Raw genomic sequence first — 24,706 nt, 5'->3', positions numbered from 1 at the left:
ATAAAGCAAATGTGGTGAAATGTTAACATTTGTGGAATTTGGGTAATGGTTATAAGGAATTCTTTGTATTATTTTTGTAATTTTTCTGTAACTTTGAAATTATTTCAAAACAAAAGGTTGAAAAGAAGTGTCCTTGAGGCTAGAATATAGTGGTACGAGAAACAAAGAATGGAAAAGAACAGAAAAAGCCAAGAACACATTCTTGAAAGGTGACATAAAGTAGTGTTTAGGAGTGTAGACGCTGGAGCTAGGCTGCCTGGGTTCAGAAGTCAGCTCTGTGTTATTTTCTGTGGTCTTGTCCCACTAAACCTCTGTGTACCTCTTTCATCTGTAAAATGGAGTAATAATAATATCTATGTAAAGGAAAACTGTTTCTCTACTTAAAACACTCTGACAGTAAATGTATGAGTTTTCCATAACAAGTGAATCTCTAATTTTCTGCAGACATGGGTGTCCTATAATTTAATTCACTTTTGATACTAACTACCCAGGGCTAGTTCAGACCCCACAGGTTAAGGGTTCAGTTCCACACGACTGCTTCCCATTTCAGATGCCCATCACAAGTAGTGAGTCCTCAAGTTACCCACACTTCTGTCTGATGTGGCTACAAATCCTGGCTTCTAACAACTTCCTCCTCAGGTTCGATCGTTTGCCATAATGGCTAACGGAACTCAGGGCAATACTTTGTTTACTATTAGCAATTTATTATTAAGGAGATTATGAAGGATACAAATGAACAGCCAGATGAAGAGGTACATGAAGTGAGGTCTGGAAGGTCCTGAGCCCAAGAGATTCTGTCCTTTAGTGTCAGGATATGCCAGTGTCTGTGGATCTGATTACCAGCCAGGAAGTTCTTCAAACCCTGTTGTTTAGAGTTTTTATGGAGGTTCCATTACATAGGCATGATTGATTAAATCACTGGCCACTGGTGATTAACTTGATCCCCAGTCCCTCTCCCCTTCCTAGAGGTTTGGGGGTAGTGCTAAAAGTTCCAACACTCTAATCACCTGGGTGCTTTCTGTCCAAGAGTCACCTCATCAGCATAAGCTCAGGTATACAGAAAGGGGTTTATTATGAATAACAAAAGATGCTCTCCTCACATCTGTCACTCAGAAAATTTCAAAAGTTTTAGAAGCTCTTTGGTCAGGAATCAGGAACTAAGAACAAACATCAAACAAAAGATACTCCTATCACCCTCTCACTTAGGAAATTACAAAGGTTTTAGTAGCTTTGTGCCAGGAACTGGGAAAGAGAACAAATACATGATTCTTATTGTGTCACATTATGCCATCCAGTTGTGATGATTGAACAAGTTAATATATAAAGCACTTGTGTCAGTGACTGGCCCTTAGTGAGTATTAGCTATTACTGTTTTTATTGGCTTTGAGTTCCAAAATAGGGTATTGAAGTTTCCAAAATCAGCTTGGGCAACGTGGCAAGACACTGTCTCTACCAAAAAAAAAAAAAAAAAAAAAAAAAAGAAAGAAAAAAAAAAAAGAAAATTAACCAGGCATGGTGGCTTGTGCCTGTAGTGTGAGTTACTCAGGTTGCTGAGGCAGGAAGATCACTTGAGCCTGGGAGGCAGAGGTTGTAGAAAGCTGAGATTGCATCATTGCACTCTTGCTTGGGTGACAGAGTGAGACCCTGTCTCAAAAAAAAAAAAAAAAAAAAAAATAGTTTCCAAGAGTCAACAGTCAGGTGCTTGGGAGAGGAAAGTGCTCTCAAAATTCCAAATTCTTGGCTTTAATCACCAAGAACCAAAGTTGGTAGACTTAAAACAAAAAGTATACTATAACCATTATGGAATGTGACGGTGTAGGATATAGATAAAAGGGTAGTTTTAAGTTACAAGGTAAGGAAATTAAAAAACAAAACTCAAGACAGAAACCCAACCACCAAAAATATTTTTCCTTGGCTGGAGTAAGGTATTTGGGGAGAATTTGGAAAAAAGAGCTAGAGAGCTTAGATAAAATGTGAGGCTTTGCTCCCTGTCTCTCTAGTCTTACTTTTCCAGGTTGAAATCTTTATATCAATGATGATGATAATGGTGATATTTACTGAGCAGTAACCATATGCCAGACTGTTCTAAGAGCTTTATGTGGATGATGTAATACAATTCTCCCAACAAAACTTTGTGGTAGGAATTATTATCACCATTGGTACATGAGAACTTAAGAGGCAGAAATGGCAAGTAAATTGCCCAGAGTCAGACAGTTAACAAGTGTTGAAACAGAATTAGAACCCAGATAAATGCCATGGCCTGTACCATCTCCAGTGGGTTTGGGGATTATAAAGAAGGGTGACTTGTGCTTGCATCCCATGTGGAATTTGAGGAGGAGAGAAACTTGATAGAATATTCAAGTGAGAGTGGCCCCCAGGATGCCACCCTGCTATCCACCTCCTGGCACTGATCCTTGTGTAGTCCCCTTCCACACTGCATCAGTGTCACCGGTAGAATATGGCAGCAGTGATGGCATATGACGTCTGAGGCCAGGCCAAAAAAGACAGCATGGCTTCTGCCTTGTTCTCTCTCTCACATCACTTGCTCTGAGGGAAGCTAGCTGGCGTGTCCTGGGGAGCATTCAGAACCTCTGCAAAAAGGCCCACGTGTTAGTGTTAAAAGGAAAACTTTAGACAAATTTAAGTTAGCAGAGTTTAATTGAGCAAGGAAAAAAAAAACAATCCATGACTCAGGGAACCCACAGAATCATAGGAGATTCTGAGAGACTCCAGGGATGGCACATGGGATGCACAGAAAAAGGAAATGAGGTGCAGAAACACCTGGATTGGTTACAGCTCGGCATTTGCCTTATTTGAACATGGTTTGAACAGTTGGCTGCCGTGAGTGGTTGAAGTACGGCTGCTGGGGATCGTCTGAGACTCAGTTCTTGCTACAGAAGCATACTCCTAAGTTAGGATTTTCAATTTGCTCCCCTACTAGGTTAGGTTGTGGTTTTTCCATAAGGGCTCAAGTATGCGACCTATAGAGGCTTTCTCAGGCCAGATTTCAGTTTGATTTAACATGAGGAACTGCAGCCTGCGGTCAATAGCCAGTGAGGACTGAAGCCTCCCACCAACAGCCACGTGAATGAGTTTAGACATGGATTGACCAGCCCCAGGCAAAGTTTCAGGTCACTGTGTATGGCAGATGCACCTGACAGCAACAACTTAACTTAGACATACCCTGAGAATGACCCTATGGTTTAAGAACAATGTGCGTTTAGAGTTCCAAGCAAAGAAATCCAGGGGTGGCCAACCTAGAGATTCATTCCTTATCTATGAGAAACATCTGAACCCCTGTTCATCCCACAGAATGCAAGCCGTACAGGGGAGTGAGGCCTTTTGTTTGGGTTAAGTGAAGATTGCCAGGTGGAGCTTGATGGGGGAGGGTGCTAAGTGAAAATGCTGTATGAATTGTATACTTTTACAAGTGGATTCAGTTCCATGCAGCCCACCGCCCTTGGACTTCCCTGTATATACATCCCCTCAATAAATCCTATGTCTCATTTGCTGGCTCCATGTGTCTTCTTCGTCCTTTTGAACATAGTACCATCCCTACTGAAGTTAATAGGGGTCCAGCACGACAAACTGTAGCACTAACTGATACTGTGATTGCAGCCTCAGATCTGAGCCAGAACCACCCAGCTAAGTTGCTCCTTAATTCTTAACCAGCAGAAATACATGTTTGTTGTTTTAAGCCACTAAATGTTGGGGTGATAGGCAGCATAGCAACACATAGTCTAGCACAAACAAAAGACAGCCTCAAAAGAAATGGTGGTGTAGCAAAGAAAGTATCAGCTAGACCACTTTCCCCCTTTAAGACTTTTTGGCTAAGAACCAAGATCTACCAGGGAAGTCCAGGGATAGGGTTATAGAACCCTGTAGCGGGGTCTGCAAGGTGGACCATCCATGCCAAGGCAACAGACTCAGTGTTATGCCAGCTGAGGACATATATGGGAAGCAGTGGAGACAGAGGTCGACGCTCAAGACCTCTGTCTCTTCCTTTCTCACTGGCACAATACAAGTCACCCAGGAACTCATACAATCCTAAGAACATTACTCAGGAAAAAAGGGCCAAAGGAGAAGGGAGAGGTGGGATAGTCATAAGAGACTGAGTTTTAAACTGAAAGTAACTAAGCTACCTTGAAGTGGTGAGAATGAATTTTCTTCTCAGATGAAAATTGGCGTTTCAGAGTAAAATTAATTTCAGGTACAGAGAAAATAAGTTATTTATGGCCTTTTGCTCACTCAACATTTGTAGTTAAAAATCTTCACACCCACTATTTCATGATTGATAGTAGCGACCTCTTTATTCCAGAGCAAGGTAAAAAAAAAATAGATCAGTGGTGTCACAAAAAATCAGTGTTGTCTTTATTTAGAGGGAATATGTGACTTTGAATTATTTTTGGTATTGGGAAATACATTTTTATGGAGCACAGTATCTCTGGAATTGCACTAATGATGGCCAATACTCCTGATGCACTCATGGTGTTCCATAAAATGATTCTCACTATTTTACAAATATTAAACTCATTCCATTCTCACAACAAATTTATGGTACACTTATTACCATCAACCCTCGCTTTAAAATGGTGAAACTGAGACAAAGAAGGTTAAGCAAAGTGCCAAAGGTCATAACTAGTCAGGCTCTGAGATCTATGAACTTAACCATTACCTTCTCATGCTCCTCAGCTTGTATCTGATAGTTCTTCAATTTTTTTCCCCCAGTATATCAGGTTTGTCCTGGGAGCTGTGACTAAGTTGGAAAAGTGTAAGATACGGAAGTAGATTTAACGTGTATTCTTATGATGATACTAGACAAGGAGCTTATTGGCTTGTGTCTTAAATGGAGTTAATTATACTCACCTACATGCACAAGTATTTGTGGATATAATTCTGTTATATCTGGACTTCACTTTAAAGGTGAATAGCATTGGATGTCCTGGCTGTGGTGTGGAGGACTGCACAGATCTTCAAGGGTTGGCTTGTAAACATGTAATCAGAAGAGCCGGTTGCTGCCTGAGAATCCAGAGCAAGTTTTAAATAGCTCACTGAGAGCTAAGCTGGTCTTTTTATGTCCAAGTTATCAAAAATAGTTTCCTAATTTGTGTGTGCGACCTTTTCTGGCTACAGATGCTGAGCCATGAAGGCCATTCTGCCTTTGCTTGTCTCTTGTCTGGAGGCAAGAGCAAACTCAAGGCATTCTCGAATATGAACTACAATTTAAAAACCTAAATAATCTCAAACATGGTGCCTGCATAGAGTCCTGTGAGGTCCATGAGTTTCTCTGAGTTCGATGGAATCACTCTCTCTGTCACATACCTTTAAGACAGGGGATGGGAAATGGAGCCTTGGTAGCTGTGTCCTACTTTCTTCAGAATGTTAAGTCAGAAACCAAAACAGCCATCAATAAAGAGAAGCCTGGAGATTCTTCTATAGACAACTTGAGACTCTTTAACATTGTCGATTAACTTGTTTTACCTGACTCGCCTAATAATTTATAGGAAGAAGCATTACTATGATCTAATGGCTCTGCTCACTACTTTTCGTTGACCTAGAAGACAGGTTCAAACATTTCTAAATCTTTTTCATGAACTTTTTACTTGAGAAGAGTTCTGATAAACACTCATTATGTGAAGTCAGTGGGGAAGATGAAAAATTATGTCCATGTGGAGAGACTGTCTAGAATGCTGATCATGTGGAAATATTATGAAACATGAAAAATAAACTAAGCAAAACTAGAGAATAAACATCCAAAGTACTTAGGGAGCCAAATTTTGGCACTATTTTCCACTTTAAAAAAATCGGCTACTATAGTCCAGAAAAAAATATGTTTCAGTGTTCTTCTCTATAAAGAGATTTATAAGTTCCTAGCTAGCAGAACTTATTATATTTGTACGAAATACAAAGTTATGAACTTCTATTACCATTGCTAATCGGCAAAGAATTTGTTTTAATTTTCTAGGTGAGTTAGTTGCAATTTAACACTGTTTATTTTGCTGATCCAAGATGGTAAGCTAGCATTTATTCAAAGAATGGAATAAATAGCATTTTATTTTCCTTAGTTACAAAATAGCTATTCCTGAAAATTTTGTATTACTCTTTTCCTACGACTTTAATTTAGGCTCACTAGGTGTTTTGTTTAATTTTAGCTTACTGGTTCTTGAACCCCCCCAGAAAGAAATTTTTAAATGATGCATTCTAGGCACGCATAATGAATGCTATAAACTTCTGCTTCATCATAACTTTTCTTGCACATTAATACTGTTTACCATGGGTCTATTTCAACTCTGTGGAGCTCTTTTACATTTATGATTATGACCATTTCTGCTTCTTTTCTTTTTAAAATTTTAATTTTGCTGCAGAAATCTACTAGCCCAGCTGATCTTTTTGATCAGGTCACAGAAGGCATCTATAAGTCACTGATCTATGTATGCCTTTGGGCTGAGTGCCTACTCCTGGTAGACACACAGGCCGAAGGTAAGCAAGTCCTCAAGGAAAAAGATGTGCAATACTGGGCACTACTGGCATATTATTATTCCGTATAATACAAAGTAATAACCTAAACGTTATCCTAGTTCCTTGAATATTGAATGTCCTAGTACCTTGAATATTCTTTTGAGATAAATTCCTTACTGTTTATTATGGAGCTCTTGAACTTGATTTATTTCATAACAAGCATCTTAGGACAAATAATTAAAAACAGCTTTTGAAAACTTGCTGCCATGGTTGGTTAGCTGACCCAACAGTTCTTCTTACCTCTCAAGCTAAAGAATTTTCATGAATTTTATTGATATTCTGGTAAAATAAATATGTGGGGCAGCACAACCGCCCTCCTGTTCCTCTTGCTTTGGCTTAGATTCTGTGTCTGAAGCTCTAGCAGCCATCTGTGGCTGTCAGGGAGTCCCTTTGACAAAAGGGAGCCATTGAACTGATGTCGACCCTAGGCTTCCTCTTACGCAAGAAAAAAAAATGACTCTATTTTGAAAAATTCACTCAGATTTCTGATATCTTGATTTGCACATAGTCCTAACTAATACAATGAAATACAGTTATATCAAATATGATTAATACCAAAGGATGATTATTCCAAATACTTAGAGAACTGATGATGTTGAAGCCAAAATGTACATTGCCCCATTTTTTAATGCAATGAAGAATTTCAAGACTAATTTCAACACTGAAAAAAGTACTTACTAGTTTGCTTTCTTCCCCTTTCCGTTTGCCAGTTTACTCTATTTATAAGCTTTTAAGTGTCACCTCATATGCTGGGTAAACTGTATTGCTTTACAAGCAGAGGCTTTTATCAATTGGTCATTTCCCTCAAAACATTATATGCTAATATAAAAATTTCCGCTTTGGAAGAACTAAGGATTTGAAGCATGTAATTAAATTAATAGCAAAAGGATAAATTAGATCTCTTTGCTTCCTTTCTTCATCTCTCTTTCTCCAACTCTTTCTTCTTTCAACATTTCTCTTTAGTCTTCCCACTCTCCTGTTTTTTTTTCTTTCCCATAGCTGGTTCTTTATAGTATTGCACAGTGCAATGAGATATATTTTTCATGAAGGATCTAGAGATCTTTTCTTAGTATTTATAACTAAGTATTAAGTTATAAGTAAAAGCGTGACAGATACTTTTTTTCTTATAATTTTGTAAGTATTTTTTTCTTTGCCAGCATGTTATATAACATATTATGCAATAGAACTAGTAATGAAAAAGTTATCCAAATCTTCAGTTTCAAGTAATTTCCCCACATTTTTTTCTGTAGAAATATCATCTTCTGAGGTACATGCCATTATGTCACAATGGTGAATTTTTGATCCAAGTCAAAATATGAGGTCTCAAGTGATAGTTAACATTTGATTATTTACCAATGTTTTTCTATTTACATGTAGAGAAATACTGCATCTTTTAATGGTACACCTATCAGCCAAATGACGTAAGTGCATCAGTGTGCGACAAATAAGGCAAGGCTAAAGAACATAAGTTGGTATGTTATAAATGTTTAAAACCGAACAGGATCAAAACCAAAATGCTTAATGTTAAGTAAAACGTATTTAAAGCAAACCTATATCATTTCCTCACACAAAAAGGCCACATAGAAGATATCTAAATGAGAGGAACAAAACAGAACATACTTTCCAGTTTTTACTAAACTAAAGGAAATTTAAAAGAATCTATTGGAACAATATATCTATGCCTGTATTAGTCTAATAATCTAAATAGACATTATTTAACCAGATTCCAAAGTTCAAGGACAACATAGTTGAAAGATCTCTGATTTTAAAATCAATGTTTGTATAAGTAAACCTTTGTGCCCAAGCTGTAAATTATTAAAATAAGTAAATAATGAGTTCCCAGGTCTCCTCGTTAGGTCTTCCACATGCAATGTTTTGTTTAAATGCCTCACTCACTCTTTGGTAGTTCATTACTAGTGATAGTCTGGGCATTTTTAGATTTGCCAATGATACATGGGGATTAAGTACCCACCAGCATGTCCTCATGCAAATTTCAGGTTAGCTATTCCTGCCACATTCTCAGAGTTAAAGTTTGAGAACCTCAGTGAAGGGTAGAGTTCTTTGCCTAGCAGTTTCTCAAGTGTCCATTCCTTTATTTTCTGTATAGTTCACTTTGATTTTTGTCTCTAGGCCCTTCTTTGTCATGCGGCAGAAAACTTAGTTTAGTCATTTTTAAGTAAAAGTCAATTCAGTTATTTTTCAGTCATTTAATTTTGAAATTTAATCATATTCAGGATGTTCCTTCTTTCAGTCCCTTGTTGCTGTCTTTTTTTCCTGGGTTGGAGTTTTAAATTTTAGGGGCATATGTAACTGCTACTGTGGTAATGTTGTACCAGAGTCAGGTTGGAGCTGGGTATCTTATTGCTACAAAGAGTCTGTTTTGTCAGTCCATGATCTCTATTTTAATAACATTAAATGGCTTGGACTTCCTAGCCATTCCTAAACTCCAAAAGGAGAAGGGTATAATGAGGCATGTCTGACACCCGCCTCCCCACTGCACCCTTCCTATCACGTCCTAAATTAGTTTTTCAGGTTTCTTTGGGATACTGAAGCAAGGTCCTTGTCCATTAAGTCAGCTGGGGAGACTTAGAATTTTATGTTTGGTTTACAATGTCAAGGATAAAAGAGCTTATGGCTGTGAGTTCCATCACTCTCTTTCTTCCTCTCTCTTTCTCTCCTTCTCTCACATGTGCTCTCTCTCCATGTAATGATTTCTACCATGTTATGACATAGCAGGAAGGCTCTCACTAGCTGCAAACTCTCATTCTTGGACTTCCTAGCCATTAGAACTGTAACAAATAAATCCCTGTTTTTTATATATTACCCAGTCTCAGGTATTCTGTTATAGGAGCAGAAAATGAACCAAGACAGAACATTGGTCTGAGAAGTGTAACTGTCGCTGTAACAAATACCTAAAAATGTGGAAGCAGTTTTGGAACTGGGTAATGGGTAAAGACTGGAGGAATTTGGATGAGCAGGCTAATGTCAAAAGACAAAATTACAAGTTTAGCTTGAAGATCTTAATTGGCTTCTATTGCAATTCCAGAGTCAGACAACACTTCATTGTATAAAATAGAATAAGTATTCCAATGAATTGAGCAGAAGGGATTGGTTTTCTGGACAGAAAACGGCTGAAGAAAGTGGAAACAAAGAATAAAAACAGATGGTCATTTCAAAAATACTTTTCTTATAAGAACAGGACAGGGAGACCGAACAACAGAAAAATAACTGATTGGTTAACATGAAGTTACTTTTTGTTGTAAAGATTAAAACAGAGGGAACTTCATTATCATGCTGATTGAATATTAAAACTGGCCTGTTTGGGAAATTGGCTATCTCTTTTGTGATTTCTTGGAAGGTCAGATAAAAACTTAATTTTGTTATGCTGATCTAAAACTTTAGTATGGGTGACGCCATTTTGATTTTTAGTCTGGTCTGTTGAGGCCTACTTCAGGACCTTAATCTAAAACAAAGTCCTTCTATGATTTTTATTTAACACTAGAAGAAGCCTAGATTGCTATAAGTGAAGCACTAAGGAAAATTCTGACAAGGGCTCAGAAGACAAGAGCTGTAGGGAGAGCCAAAATCTTAGGGATTACATTAGTGGTTGTGATCAGAATGTTGGTAAAAATATGAATGGCAAAGACTTTTCTGATGAGAACTCAGACAGATATGAGGGAAAAAAGCACTGGAATCTGGAATAAAGGCTCATCTTGTTATACAGTTACAAAGAACTTGGAAGAATTATGTCCATGTCCTAAACTTTGTTGAAGACAAACTTAAGCATGATGTACTGGGATATCTGGAAGAAGAAGTATATAAACAACAAAGTATTCAAGGTACTACACGGCTTCTTTTGGCTGCTTACAGTAAAATTAGAGAAGAAAGAAATGATTTAAATCAAAATTTATAATTAAATGCGAAGCAGAATGGAAAAATTTAGAAAACTCTGAGCCTGGCCATGCAAAGAGTCAAAAAGCATGTTGGAAGAGAATATTAAGGGTGTGGTCAAGTGAGCAGTTGCTAAAATGATTAATAAGGATAAAAAGAAGGGAGTTCGTATTCATCAAGACAATGGAAGAAGGACCCCAAGGGCATTTTAGAGATCTTTGAGGCAAGCTAGAACTTTGAAGGCAAGATACCCAAAGACGTACCTATGGAACTTCAGTGTTCACCGCCCTACACCACCTTGGGACTCTGCTCCCTGATTTCTGGTGCAGCGCCCCTCAGCTGCCTCAGTTGTGGCTCAGGTGGGCCCAAGTGTGGCCCAACCCTGCTCCAGGAGGTAAAATCATAAACCTTGGCAGTGTCCACATGAATATGTGTTTGAAAATACTTGCTTTCTGTCTATTGCTTATCTTTTCATTTTTTAAATGGTGCCTTTAGAAGTGCAAAAGTTTTAAACATTGCTGAGGTCCAATTTATCAATACTGTTCTTTTACAAACCATGCTTTTGGTCTTCACCTAACCCAATATCTCAAAGATTTTCTTCTACTACTGAAGAAAATGAACTCAAAATAAATCATAAACTTAAATGTAGGAGCCAAAGCAATGACACTTTTAAAGAAAGTTTTATTGTTTTGGCTCCTACATTTAAGTTTATGATTTATTTTTAGTTAATTTTTGATATGGTCCGAGGCAAAAGTCTAAGTTCATCTTTTTGCATGTGGACATCTAATGGTCCTAGTACCATTTGTTAAACAGACTATACTTTCCCCAGTGAATTGCCTTGGTAACTTTGTTAAAAATCAGTTTAATAAAATCTAGGTTTTATTTTGGAGCTCTCAATTATGTTCTGTGAATCGTGAATCTATATGCCTAAGTACTACTATGGTCAGGGGTGGTGGCTACAGGATGAAGCTCCTCTGCCTTTGGAAAGGGGAGAGAAGAGTGGAAAGGACTACGTCTTGTGGTTTGAATGGCAGCTGAGCTGCAATAGAATAGAATACCAGGTAGATTTCTAAGGTTTTTGACTCTAGTCTCTGACTTCCGGATGGCACTTCTGGACCCACCTGGGGCCTGGGGGACCTCACTACCATGCAAAAAAAGACACAGGCCTGGATGGCTTTGCCACTTGCTGATTGTAGAGCCCTGGGATCTTGAGTGAACATAGGCAGTAGCCAGGGCATGGTTACAGCAGGCCTTGGACAAGACCCAGTGCTGGGCTGGTTTCAGGTCTGACCCAGCACAGTCATAGTGATGGTGGCTAAAGGGGTGCTTGTGTCACTCCACTCCCAGCTTTAGGTGGCTCAGAACAGAGAGAGATGGTCTGTATGTTTGGGAGAAAGCAAAGGAAGAGAAAGAGTCTCTGCCTGGTAATCCAGCAGTTTCTCCAAGATTTTGTCCAAGACCATCAAGGCAGTACCTCTACGAGTCTGCAAGAACCACAGCATCACTGGGTTTGGCATGCCCTTTAAAGCAGATAAAGCTCGGATCACAATACCCAAGTACTTTCAAATATTTGGAAAGTCTTCCCAAGAAGGATGGCTACAAATAAGCCAAGACAGTAAAGACTAAATACCTAAGCCTTCAATGCCCAGATACAGAAGAATATCTACTAGCATCAACGCCATTCAGGAAAATGAGACCTCTCCAAATGAACTAAATAGGACACCAGGGACCAACCCTGGAACAACAATGACATGTGATCTTTCAGATAGAAAATTCAAATTAGCTGTGCTGAGGAAACTCAAAGAAGTTCAAGACAACACAGAGAAGGAGTTCAGAATTCTATCAGATAAATCTAACAAAGAGATTGAAATAATAACTAAGAATGAAGCACAAATTTTGGAGTTGAAAAGTGTAATTGGCATACTGAAGAATGCATCAGAGTCCTTTAACAGCAGAATGGTTCAAGCAGAAGAAAAAATCAGTGAGCTTAAAGATGGTCTATTTGAAAATATACAGTTTCAAATATAGGTCAGGTGTGGTGGCTCACACTTGTAATCCCAGCACTTTGGGAAGCCGGAGCAGGTGTATCACTTGAGGCTAGGAGTTTGAAACCAGCCTGGCCAATATGGCAAAACCCCATCTCTACTAAAAATACAAAAATTAGCTGGGCACGATGGTGCATGCCTGTAATCCCAGCTACTCAGGAGACCGAGGCATGAGAATCACTTGAACCTGGAAGGCAGAGGTTGCAGTGAGCCAAGATCATGCCACTGCACTCCAGTCTGGGTGACAGAGTGAGACTCTGTGTTAAAAAATGAAATAAAAATAAAATAATGCTTATTTTAAGAAATAAGATAAAAAAGATTTAAAAATTAAAAAAAATACACAATCAGAAGAGACAAAAGAAAAAAGAATAAAAAAGAATGAAGTATGCCTATAGGATTTAGGCATGCTAAATAGTCTCAAAAGAGCAATTCTGAGAGTTATTGGCCTTAAATAGGAGGTAGAAAAAGAGATAGGGATAGAAAGCTTATTCAAAGGGATAACAACAGAGAACTTCCCAAACCTAGAGAAAGATATCAATATCCAAATACAAGAAGGTTATAGAACACCAAACAGATGTAACCTAAAGAAGACTACCTCAAGGGGCATTTAATAATCAAACTCGCAAAGGTCAAGGATAAAGAAAGAATCCTAAAATCAGCAAGAGAAAAGAAACAACGTACAGTGAAACTCCAATATATCTGGCAGCAGACTTTTCAGTGGAAACCTTGCAGGCCAGGAAAGAGTGCCTGATATATTTAAAGTGCTGAAGGAAAAAACTTTTATCCTGGAATAGTCTATCTGTTGAAAAGATCCTTCAAACATCAAGAAGCAATAGCTGAGGGATGTCATCAATACCAGGCATGTCTTACATGAAATGCTAAAGGGTGTACTTTAATCAGAAAGAAAAAGACATTAATGAGCAATAAATAATCACCTGAAGGTACAAAACTTACTGGTAATAGTAAGCACACAGAAAACCACAGAATATTATAACATTTGTAACTATGGTGTGCAAACTACTCTTATCCTAAGTAGAAAGAACAAATGATGGACTAATATAAAATAGTAAGTACAATAACTTTTTAAGACATGGTCAGTACAGTAAGATATAATAGAAACAACAAAAAGTTAAGTGGGGGGATGCAGTTAAGACAAGTATTTATTAGTTTTCTTTCTTGCTTCTTTTATTGTGTATGCAAATAGTGTTACCTTGTTAACAGGTTAAAATAATGGGTTGTAAGACAGTAATTGCAAGCTTCATGACAACCTCAAACCAAAAAACATACAAATGTATACATAAAAAATAAAAAAGCAAAAAACTAAATCATGTCACAAGAAAAAATCATCTTCACTAGAGGAAGACAGGAATGAAAGGAGAAGGAAGGAAGAGAAAAGCACAAAACAACCAGAAAACAAATAACAAAATGGCAGGAGTAAATCCTTACTTATCAATAATAATAATGAATGGAAATGGACTAGACTTTCCAATAAAAAGACATTGTCAAGCTGAATGGATGAAAAAGCAAGACCCATTGATCTGTTGTCTACAAGAAACACAGTTCACCTATAAAGACACACATAAACTCAAAATAAAGAGATAGAAAAAAGTAAGAAGCACAGATGTGTTGCCTATAAGAACCACACTTCACCTGTAAAGACACACTCAAACTGAAAAATAAAGAGATGGTTTCTATTGGTTTTCATGCTAATGGAAACACAACAAAAACAAAGAAACAAACAAACAAGAACAGATGTCACTAGACTAACATCAGATAAAATAGATTTCAAGACAAAAACTGTAATAAGTTCTGATGCTTACTTGAGTCATGTAAAATAATTGTAAGAAGAGACAAAGAAGGTTACTATACAATGATAAAGAGGACAATTCAGCAAGAGGATATAACAATTATAAATATATAAGCACTCAACACTGGAACACTAAGATATATAAAGAAAATACTATTAGACCTAAAGAGAGAGACAGCCCCCAGTACAATAATAGCTAGAGACTACAACACCCCACTTTCACCACTGCAAAAATCTTTCAGACAGAAAAATCAGACTTAATCTGCACTATAGCCCAAATTAATCTAATAGATATTTATGGAACATTTTATCCAAGAGCTGCAGAATATGCTCTTTTCCAGAGCACATGGATCATTCTCAAGGATAGACCATATGTTAGGTCACAAAACACGTCTTACAATATTCAAAAAAAATTGAAATAACATCAAGCATCTCCTCTGGCCACAATGGAATAAAACTACAAATTAATAACAAAAGGAATTTTGGAAACTACACAAATACATGGAAATTAAACATCATGCTCCTGAATGACCAGTGGGTCAATGAAGAAATTAAGGAGGAAATTGAAAAATTTCTTGACACGAGTGATAATTGAAACACAACATACCAAAACCTATGGGATAGAGCAAAAATAGTACTAAGAGAAAAAGTTATGGTTATAAGTACCTACATCAGCAAAAAGGAAAATCTTCAAATAAACAACCTAATGATGCACCTTAAAGAACTAGAAAAGCAAGAGCAAACCAAAATCAAAATTAGCAGAAGAAAATAAATAATAAAGATCAGAGCAGAAATAGATGAAATTGGAATGAGGCCGGGAGCAGTGGCCCACACTTGTAATCCCAGCACTTTGGGAAGCTGAAGCGGGTGGACCACTTGAGGTGAGGAGTTAGAGACCAGCCTGACCAACATGGTGAAACCCTTTCTATACTAAAAATATCAAAAATTAGCCAGGTGTGATGGTGGAGGACTGTAGTCCCAGCTACTTGGGAGGCTGAGGCACAAGAATCATTTGAGCCTGAGAGGTGGAGGTTAAAGTGAGTAGCGATTGTGCCACTACACTCCAGCCTGGGCAACAGAGCGAGACTCCATTAAAAAAAAAAAATTGATGAAATCAAAAGTTGTTTTTTGGAAAAGTTAAACAGAATAGACATACCTTTAGCCAGGTTATTTAAGAAAAAACACAAAAGATCCAAATAAATAAAACCAGAAATGAAAAAGGAGCCATTATAACTGATACTGAAGGAATTCAAAGGATTATTGGTGGCTACTATGAGCAACTATATGCCATTAAATCAGAAAATCCAGATGAATTGGACAAATTCCTAGATACAACCTACCAAGATTGAATCAGGAGGAAATCCAAAACTGGAACAGACCAATAACAAGTAATAAGATCAAATCAGTTATAAAAATCTCCCAGTAAAGAAAATTACAGGACCTGATGGTGTCACTGTTGAATTCTGCCAAACATTTAAAGAAAAATTAATACCAATCATACTCAAACTATTCCGGTACATAGAGGAGGAGGAGGTACTTGTAAACTCATTCTATGAGGCCGGTATTACCCTGATACTGAAACCAGGCAAAGACACATCCAAAAACAGAAAACTACAGGCCAATATCTCTGATGAATACTGATGCAAAAATACTCAGCAAAATGCTAGCAAACTGAATTCAACAATACATTAGAGAGATATTTCATCTTGACCAAACGGGATTTATCCCTGGGATGCAAAGTTGGATGCAACATATGCAAATCAATCAATGTGATATACCATATTAACCGAATGAAACATGATCATTTCAATTGTTGCTAAAAAAGCATTTGATATAATTCAGCATCCCTTGGTGATAAAAACCCTAAAAAATCCGGAAATAGGAGGAACATTCCTTAACATAATAAAAGCCATATACCACAGAACCACAACTATTCTGATACCAAATAGGGAAAAACTGAAAGCCTTTCCTCTAAAATATAAAACACAACAAGGATGTCCACTGTCACCACTGTTGTTCAACATAGTGTAGGAAGCCCCAGCTAGATAGAGAAATCAGACTACAGAAAGATAAAAAGGGCATAAATTGGAAAGGAAGAAGTCAAATTATCCTCACTTGCAGATGATAGGATCTTATATTTGGAAAAACCTAAAGACGCCATCAAAAGACTATTAGAACTAATAAACAAATTCAGAAAAATGGAAACACAACAGTGTCAACAGTGGACAATGTGAAAAAGAAATAAAAAAGTAATCCTATTTACAATAGCCACACATAAAATTCAATACCTAGGAATTAACCAAAGAAGTGAAAGATCTCTATAATGAAAACTATAAAATGCTGATTAAAAAAATTGAAGAGGACACCAGAAATGAAAAAATTTTCCATGTTCATGAATTGGAAGAATCAACGTTGTTAAAATGTTCATATTACTGCCCAAAGAAATCTACAGATTTAATGCAATTCCTATCAAAATACCAGCGACATTCCTCACAGAAATAGAAAAAAAAATCCAAAATTTATATGGAATCACAAAAGACCCAGAATAGCTAAAGCTATCCTAAACAAAAAGAACTAAACTGCAGAAGTCACATTACCAGACTTCAAATTCTACTACAGAGCCATAGTAACCAAAACAGCATGGTACTGGCATAAAAACAGACACATAGACCAACAGAACAGAATAGAGAATGCAGAAACAAATCCACACACCTACAATGAATTCATTTTTGACAAATTTCCAAGAACACACTGGGGAAAGAGAATCTCTTTAATAAATGGTGCTGGGAAAACTATACACATATTCAGAAGAATAAAACTAGACCCCCATCTCTTGCCATATACAAAAATCAAATCAAAATGGATTAAGACTTACATCTAAGACCTCAAACTATGAAACTCCTACAAGAAAACGTTGGGGAAAATCTCCAGGACTTTGGTCTGGGCAACAGTTTATTAAGTAATACCCCACAAGTACAGGCAACCAAAGCAAACATGGACAAATAGGATCACATCAAGTTAAAAAGCTTCTGCACAGCAAAGGATACAATCAACAAAGTGAAGAGACACCCCACAGAATGGGATAAAATATTTGCAAACTACCCATTCGACAAGGGATTAATAGTCAGAATATATAAGGAGTTCAAACAACTCTATAGGAAAAAATATAATTCGGTCAAAAATGGGCAAAAGATTTAAGTTGACATTTCTAAAAAGAAGACATACAAATGGCAAACAGAAATATGAAAAGGTGTTCAACATCACCGATCATCAGAGAAATGCAAATCAAAACTACAACGAGATATTATTTCACCCCAATCAAAATGGCTTATATCCAAGAGACAAATGGCTTTTATCCAAATAACAAATGCTGGTAAGGATGTGCAAAAAAAGGGAACCCTTGTAAACCGTTGGTGGGAATGCCAATTAGTGCAACCACTAAGGAGAACAGTTTGGAGTTTACTTAACAAACTAAAAATTGTGCTACCATATGATCCAGCAATCCCACTGGATTTCCAAAAGAAAATAAATCCATAAATTGAAGAGATATCTGCATTCCTATGTTTGTTGCAGCACTGTTTACAGTAGCTAAGATTTGGAAGCAACATATGCGTTCATCAACAGATGAATAAATAAGTAAAATGTACACATGCACAATGGAGTGCTATTCAGCCATGATAAAAAATGAGATCCAGTCATTTGCCTCAACATGGATGGAACTGGAGACCACTATGTTTACTGAAATAAGCCAGGCACAGAGAGACAAACATTGCATGTTCTCCATTATTTGTGAGATCTAAAAATGAAAGCAATTGAACTCATGGACATAGAGAGTAGAAGGATGATTATCAAAGGCTGGGAAGGGTGGGGGAATTGGTGCAGAGGTGAGGATGGTTAAAGGATACAAAACAAAATAGTTAAAAAGAATGGATAAGGCTTCCTATTTGTTATTGCAACAAGGTGACTATAGTCAATAATCAATAATAACAACTGAACATTTAAAAATAACTTCACGAATGTAGTTGGATTATTTGCAACTCAATGGATAAATGTTTGAGGGGATGGATACCCCATTCTTCATAGTGTTCTTGTTTCACATTGCATGTCTGTACCAAAACATCTCATGTACCCATATATACACCTACTATGCACCCACAAAAGTTAAAAATGAAGAAGAAAGCAAATAAATAAAAAAATCCATATGCCTTTATGTCTGTGTACCAGTACCAAATTATAGCTTTTATAATAAGTTTTGAAATTGGGAAGTAAATGTCCTCCAACTTTGTTCTTATTTTTCTAAATTATTTTGACTACTTTGGGTGTTTTTCATTTTCACATAATTTTCAGGATTTATCAATTTCCACACACAAAAAAATCTACTGGAATTTTTGATAGGGATTGTGTTGAATCTATAAATGAATTTGGGAGATAGTTGCTATCTTCGCAAATTGGTTCTTCTAATAAACAGACATGAAATGTCTTTGTATTTATTTAGATCTTATTTAATTGACTTCAGCAAAATTTTGTTATTTTCAGTGTATGTTTTATATTTTTCTGCTAAGTTTATTCATATTTTATTCTTTTTGTTGCTACTATGAATGGCATTTTATTCTTAATTTCACTTTTATTTAGAAATATAATTGATTTTTATATACTTATCTTGTATCTTGCAATAAAGCAATAGATTTTATCTGAAAAGCAGTTTCAGGTTTACAGAACAATTGAGCAGAAACTACTGAGAATGTCCACATTTTCCCTCCACCCACTACCACTCCCCTTTCATGCTCCCTACCCAGTTTCCCCTATTATTAACATCTTGCATTAGCATGGTACATTTGTTACCCTTGATGAGCCAAAACTGGTACATTGTCATTAACTAAAGTTCATAATTTACATTCGAGTTTCTCCTTATTGTATATTCTGTGGGTTTTTACAAATGTATAATGATGTGTGTACACCATTACAGTATCATATCTGAATACTTTCACTACCCTAAAAATCCCCTGCACTTCATTTGTTTCCTTCTTCCCTCATGTCTCCAGAAAACACATCCTTTTTCTCCCTCCAGAGTTGTGCCTTTCGCAGAATATCATATGATTGAAATCATGCAATATGTAGTCTTTTTAGTTTAACTTCTTTCACTTAACAGTATGCACTTAATGTTTATTTCATGTTTTGTTGTAGCTTGATAGCTCATTTAATTGCTGAATAATATTTCATTGTATATTGGAGTATACCACAGCTAGGATGTACCACTGTTTATCTATTTACTTAATGAAGGATATTTTGACTGCTTCCAAGTTTTAGCAGATTGTGAATAAAGCTGATACAATTCTTCATGTGCAGGTTTTTGTGTATATATTTCAGCTCATTTGAGTAAATACCAAGGAACACAATTGCTGGATCATATGGTAAACCTATGTTTATTTTTGTCAGAAACTTCCAAACTGTTTTTCAATTTTACTGTATCATTTTTTCATTCCCACTAGTAATGAGAATCTCCATCGCTCCACATCCTTGTCAGCCTTTGGTGCTGTAAATGTTCTGGATTTTAGCCATTTTAATAGGTATGTCATGAGATCTCACTGTTGTTTTAGTTGGCAATTCCCTGACGACATATGATGTTGAGTATCTTTTCATATGCTTATTTGCTATCTACATGTTTTCTTTGGTGAGCTGTCTGTTCAGGTTTTTTTTTTTTTTTTTTTTTTTCTCACTTATTAATTAATTGGGTTGCTTACTTTCTTATTGCTGAGTTTTGTTTTAATAGTCATTTCTATATTTTAGGTATAATGATTCATCAGATATGTGTTTTGCAAATATTTACTTCCAGTCTGTGGCTTATATTTTTATTCTCCTAAGAGTGATTTTTTGTGAGCAGAAGTTTTTAATTGTAATGAAGTATAACATCAATTTTTGCTTTCATATGTTGTGCTTTTGGTGTTGTATCTAAGAAGTCACCACCAAACCAAAGGTCACCTAGCTTTTATCTTATGTTACATTCTAGAACTTTGTGGTTTCTTGTTCTAAATTTAGGTCTCTAAATCCATTTGGGGTTAATTTTTGTGAAAAGTGTATGATCTGTGACTAGATTCACTTTTTTTTTTTGCATATGAATGTCCATTTGTTCTAGCACCCTTTATTGAAAAGACTCTCTTTTCTCTATTAAATTGCCTTTGCTCTTTTGTCAAAGTTTAATTGATTATATCTGTGTCTGTCTATTTCTGGGCTGCTATTCTGTTCCCTTGATTTATTTTTTAACCTTTTGCCAATACCGTATTTTCTTAGTTATTGTAGTTTCCTTCTTTTTTAAAAAAAATTTCTAGTTTAACTTGATTTGTATAATTTTCCTCCTCCTAAATTTATTAATACTTATTTCATGACTTAACATATGATTTATCCTGGAGAATATCCCATATGTGCTTGAAAAGAATGTATACTCTTGGTGTTGATGGGTGTTTGGTCAAGTTGGTTGATAATGTTTTTTACGTTTTATGTATTCTTGCTGAATTTTTTTACTAGTTGTTCTATTAGTTTTTACTTTGTTGCTTAGGCTTGAAACTTATCTATCAGTTTTCAAGAGTGGAATATTAAAGTTTATAACTACTATTGTTGAATTTTCTATTTCTACCTTGAATTCTGCCAGTTTTAGTTTTGTGTATTTAGGGATCAGTTATTAGATGTTTATAATTTTTATGTAGTACTGCTGAGTTGATGCTTTTATCATCATAAAATGTCTCTCCCATCCAGTAGCAATTTTTTAAAGTTTATTTTGTCTTTTATTAGTATAACCTCTCCAGCTCCATTTTGGTTACTGTTTGCATTATATGTCTTTTACTCATCTTTTTACTTCTAGCTGATTTGTGTCTTTGAATCTAAGTTCTCTCTTGTAGACAGCATATAATTGGATCATGTAGTTTTATCCATTCAACCTGCCTCTGCCTTTTGGATTGGAGCATTTAATTATTTACATTTAATTTAATGACTGATAAGGTGGGATATATGTCTGCCATTTTACTATTTGTTTCCTGTGTGTCTTGTGTCTTTTTTGTTCGTCTCTTTCCTCATGACTGACTTCTCTTGTGTTAAATAGATGTCTTCAATGTTATCATTTAAATTCCCATGTTGTTTCTTCTACTCTTTTTAAAAATATTATTTCTTAGTGGTTATCCTCAGGATTACAACTGCTATCTTAAAGCAATCTAGTCTGGACGAATACTAACTTAATTTCAATAGTACACAGAAATACAGAAATTTTGCTCCAGTATCACTCCATTCCCTCCTTCCTCTTACGTGATATTATTATACAGATTACATCTTTATACATTAGACCATCAATACAGATTTATATTTATTCCTTTATGCACTTGTCTTCTAATTCAGAGAAGAAAAGCAGTACAAAAATTATAATTTTATTTGTCTTTCGTTTAAGGCTGAAGGAGCCCCTTTAGGGCAGATTTGCTGGTTGTAAATTCTGTAAGCTTTTGTTTACATTGGAATACATTTCTCTCACAGTTTTGAAAATTGTTTTGTTAGATATAGAACTTTTGGTCAGTGGTTGCCCCTTCCCCTAACACTTCAAGTATGTCATCATGCTACTTTCTGATCTCCATAGTTTCTGATGAAATGTCAGCATTAATAGTTTTGAGAATTTCTTGTACATAATGATTTAATTTTCTCTTATTGCTCTCAAGATTCTCTCTTTGTGTCTTTCTGCGGTTTGACTATGATGTATTAATGTGTGTCTTTCTTTGAATTTTTCTACTTGGGGTTCATTTGTTTTTTCTATCAATGTTGGGAAGATTTCAGTCATTATATCCTCAACTATTCTTTCTATCTCTTCCTCTCCAATCCTTCTGGTACTCTTACTATGTGTTTGTATTTTGTCTTTTATTAGTATAACTTCTCCAGCTCTATTTTGGGTACTGTTTGTATTATATATCTTTTATTCATCTTTTTACTTCTAGCTGATTTGTATCCTTTCATACAAGATGGATACAAAGGATGGAGAGGCTGACTATTTGATAGCACAACAGGGTGACTATAGTCAATAGTCAATAATAACAACTGTACATTTAAAAATAATTTACAGAATGTAATTGGATTGTTTGCAAATCAGTGGATAAATGCTTGAGGGGATGGATACTCCATTCTTCATAATGCACTTGTTTCACATTGCATGTCAGTACTAAGACATATCATGTACCCATATGTACACCTACTGTGTACCCACAAAATTAAAAATGAAAAAAAAAAACAAATAAAAAATCCATATGCCTAGATGTCTATGTACCTGTATCAGATTATAGCTTTTATAATAAGTTTTGAAATTGAGAATTGAATGTCTTCCAAGTTTGTTCTTCCTTTTCTAAACTATTTTGAGTACTTTGTGTGTTTTCATTTTCCCATAGTTTTTAGGATTTATCAATTTCCACACACACACACAAAAAGCCTACTGAAATTTTTGATAGGCATTGTGTTGAATCTATAAATGAATTTGGGAGATAATTGCTATCTTCATAATATTGATTCTTCTAACGAACAAACATGAAATGTCTTTTTATTTATTTAGATCTGCTTGATGGCATCACACTGGTCTCTGTGACTCTTTTCATTTTTCTTCGTTCTTTTTTCTTTCTGTTTCTCAGAGTGGATAATTTTATTTGATCTATTTTCAAGTTCACTGATTCTTTTATTCCTGCCAGCTCTAATCTGTTATTGAGCTCCTCTAGTGAGTTTTTCATTTTAGTTATTGTACTTTTCAATTCCACAAATTGTATCTGGTTCTTTTTTGTAATGATTTATCTTTAATATTCTCTATTTGGTGAGATGTCACTGTTACACTTTAATTTTTTACACTCTGTTTCCTTTAATTCTCTGAACTGATTTAAAATGTTTTTCTGAGGTCAGGTGCGGTGGCTTACACCTATAATCCCAGCACTTTGGGAGGCCAAGGCGGGCAGATCACAAGGTCAGGAGATTGAGACCATCCTGACTAACACGGTGAAACCCTGTCTCTACTAAAAATACAAAAAATTAGCCAGGTGAGGTGGCAGGCGTCTGTAGTCCCAGTTACTCGGGAGGCTGAGGCAGGAGAATGGCATGAACTTGGGAGGCAGAGCTTGCTGTGAGCCAAGATTGCACCACTGCACTCCAGCCTGGGTGACAGAGTGACTCCATCTCAAAAAAAAAAAAAAAAAAAAAGCTTTTCTGATATGTTCAACATCTTGGTTTCCCTAGGGGGGAGTTTCTATTGACTACCATTTTCCTGTGTATGGGCCACACCTTTTTGGTTTTTTAAATAAGCCACATACATTTTTATTGATGTGGACATTTTAGTAATATAATATGGTGACTCTCAAAATCAGGTTCCTTCTGCCCAGAGTTTGTTGTTGTTATTGTTTTATTGCTGCTGCTGGTGTGTGTGTGTGTATGTGTGTGTGTGTGTGTTCATTCAATCACTTTCCTGGACTAATTTATAAAGTCTATATTATGGGTTGAATTGTATCCCTTGAAAAATATATGTTTAGTTCTAATCCTCAGTGCCTCAGAATGTGTCCTTATTTGGAAATAGGATCTTCACAGAGGTTATTGGGTTAAAACGTGGTCATTAGGTTCGACCCTAATTCAACATGAGTGTTGTTCTTATAAAAAGGAAATTTGGACACAGAGACATATAGGCACAGTGGGAAGATAATATGAAGGCCGACAGAGAGAAAACAGAATGTGACTATAGTAGTACATTTATAAACTAAAGAAGCCCGAGGATTAAATCACTAGAAGCTAGAAGAGGCCAGAGAAGTTCTCACCTAGAGTTGCCAGTGAGAACATGGCCCTGACATCTCGATTTTGAATTTCTAGTCTCCAGAACTGTGAGACAATAAATTTCTTTTGTCTAAAGTCACCTAGGTTTTGGCACTTTGAACTAATACAATCTATATTTTCTGTAGTGTGCAGCCTCTGAATTCTCTACTAAGAAGCGTTAGTATTCAGCTATTGACTGATTAGAGATTTCCATAAATACTTTGAACCAATAAATCTTCCATTGTTTGCCAAAGAGCTCTCTGTGTTTGTGTTGAGGCACTCTGATGCTCAGGCAATTTTCCACTCAGCCTTAAACTTCACTTACTGTTTTCACAGGGTCTCAAGGTGAGCCAGAGGTGAGATACTGGAGTCCTTTCAGTTCTTTCCTGAGCATTTGCACAGCCCTGAACATGCACATGGCCTTCTAGGTCTTCAGGGATATGCCAGGGCCTTTCAAAGGCCCTATAAAGATCTTTTCCTTCAGATATTCCAGGCTGGGATTTTATTTTCCTATACTAGTATTGTTGCCTTAGGCAACTGCTGTGTTAGATAATCACAATTGATTGTTTTAGACAAATAATCTGCATATAGGAATTTTTCCCACAGAGCAATATCTGAGTTATGTCAAATGACAACAGTG

Source organism: Macaca mulatta, chromosome 8, assembly GCF_049350105.2.
Source record: "Macaca mulatta isolate MMU2019108-1 chromosome 8, T2T-MMU8v2.0, whole genome shotgun sequence".
NCBI classification, from domain to species: Eukaryota; Metazoa; Chordata; class Mammalia; order Primates; family Cercopithecidae; genus Macaca; species Macaca mulatta.
The sequence above is the reverse complement of the archived record's forward strand: the minus strand, read 5'-3'. Positions refer to the sequence as shown.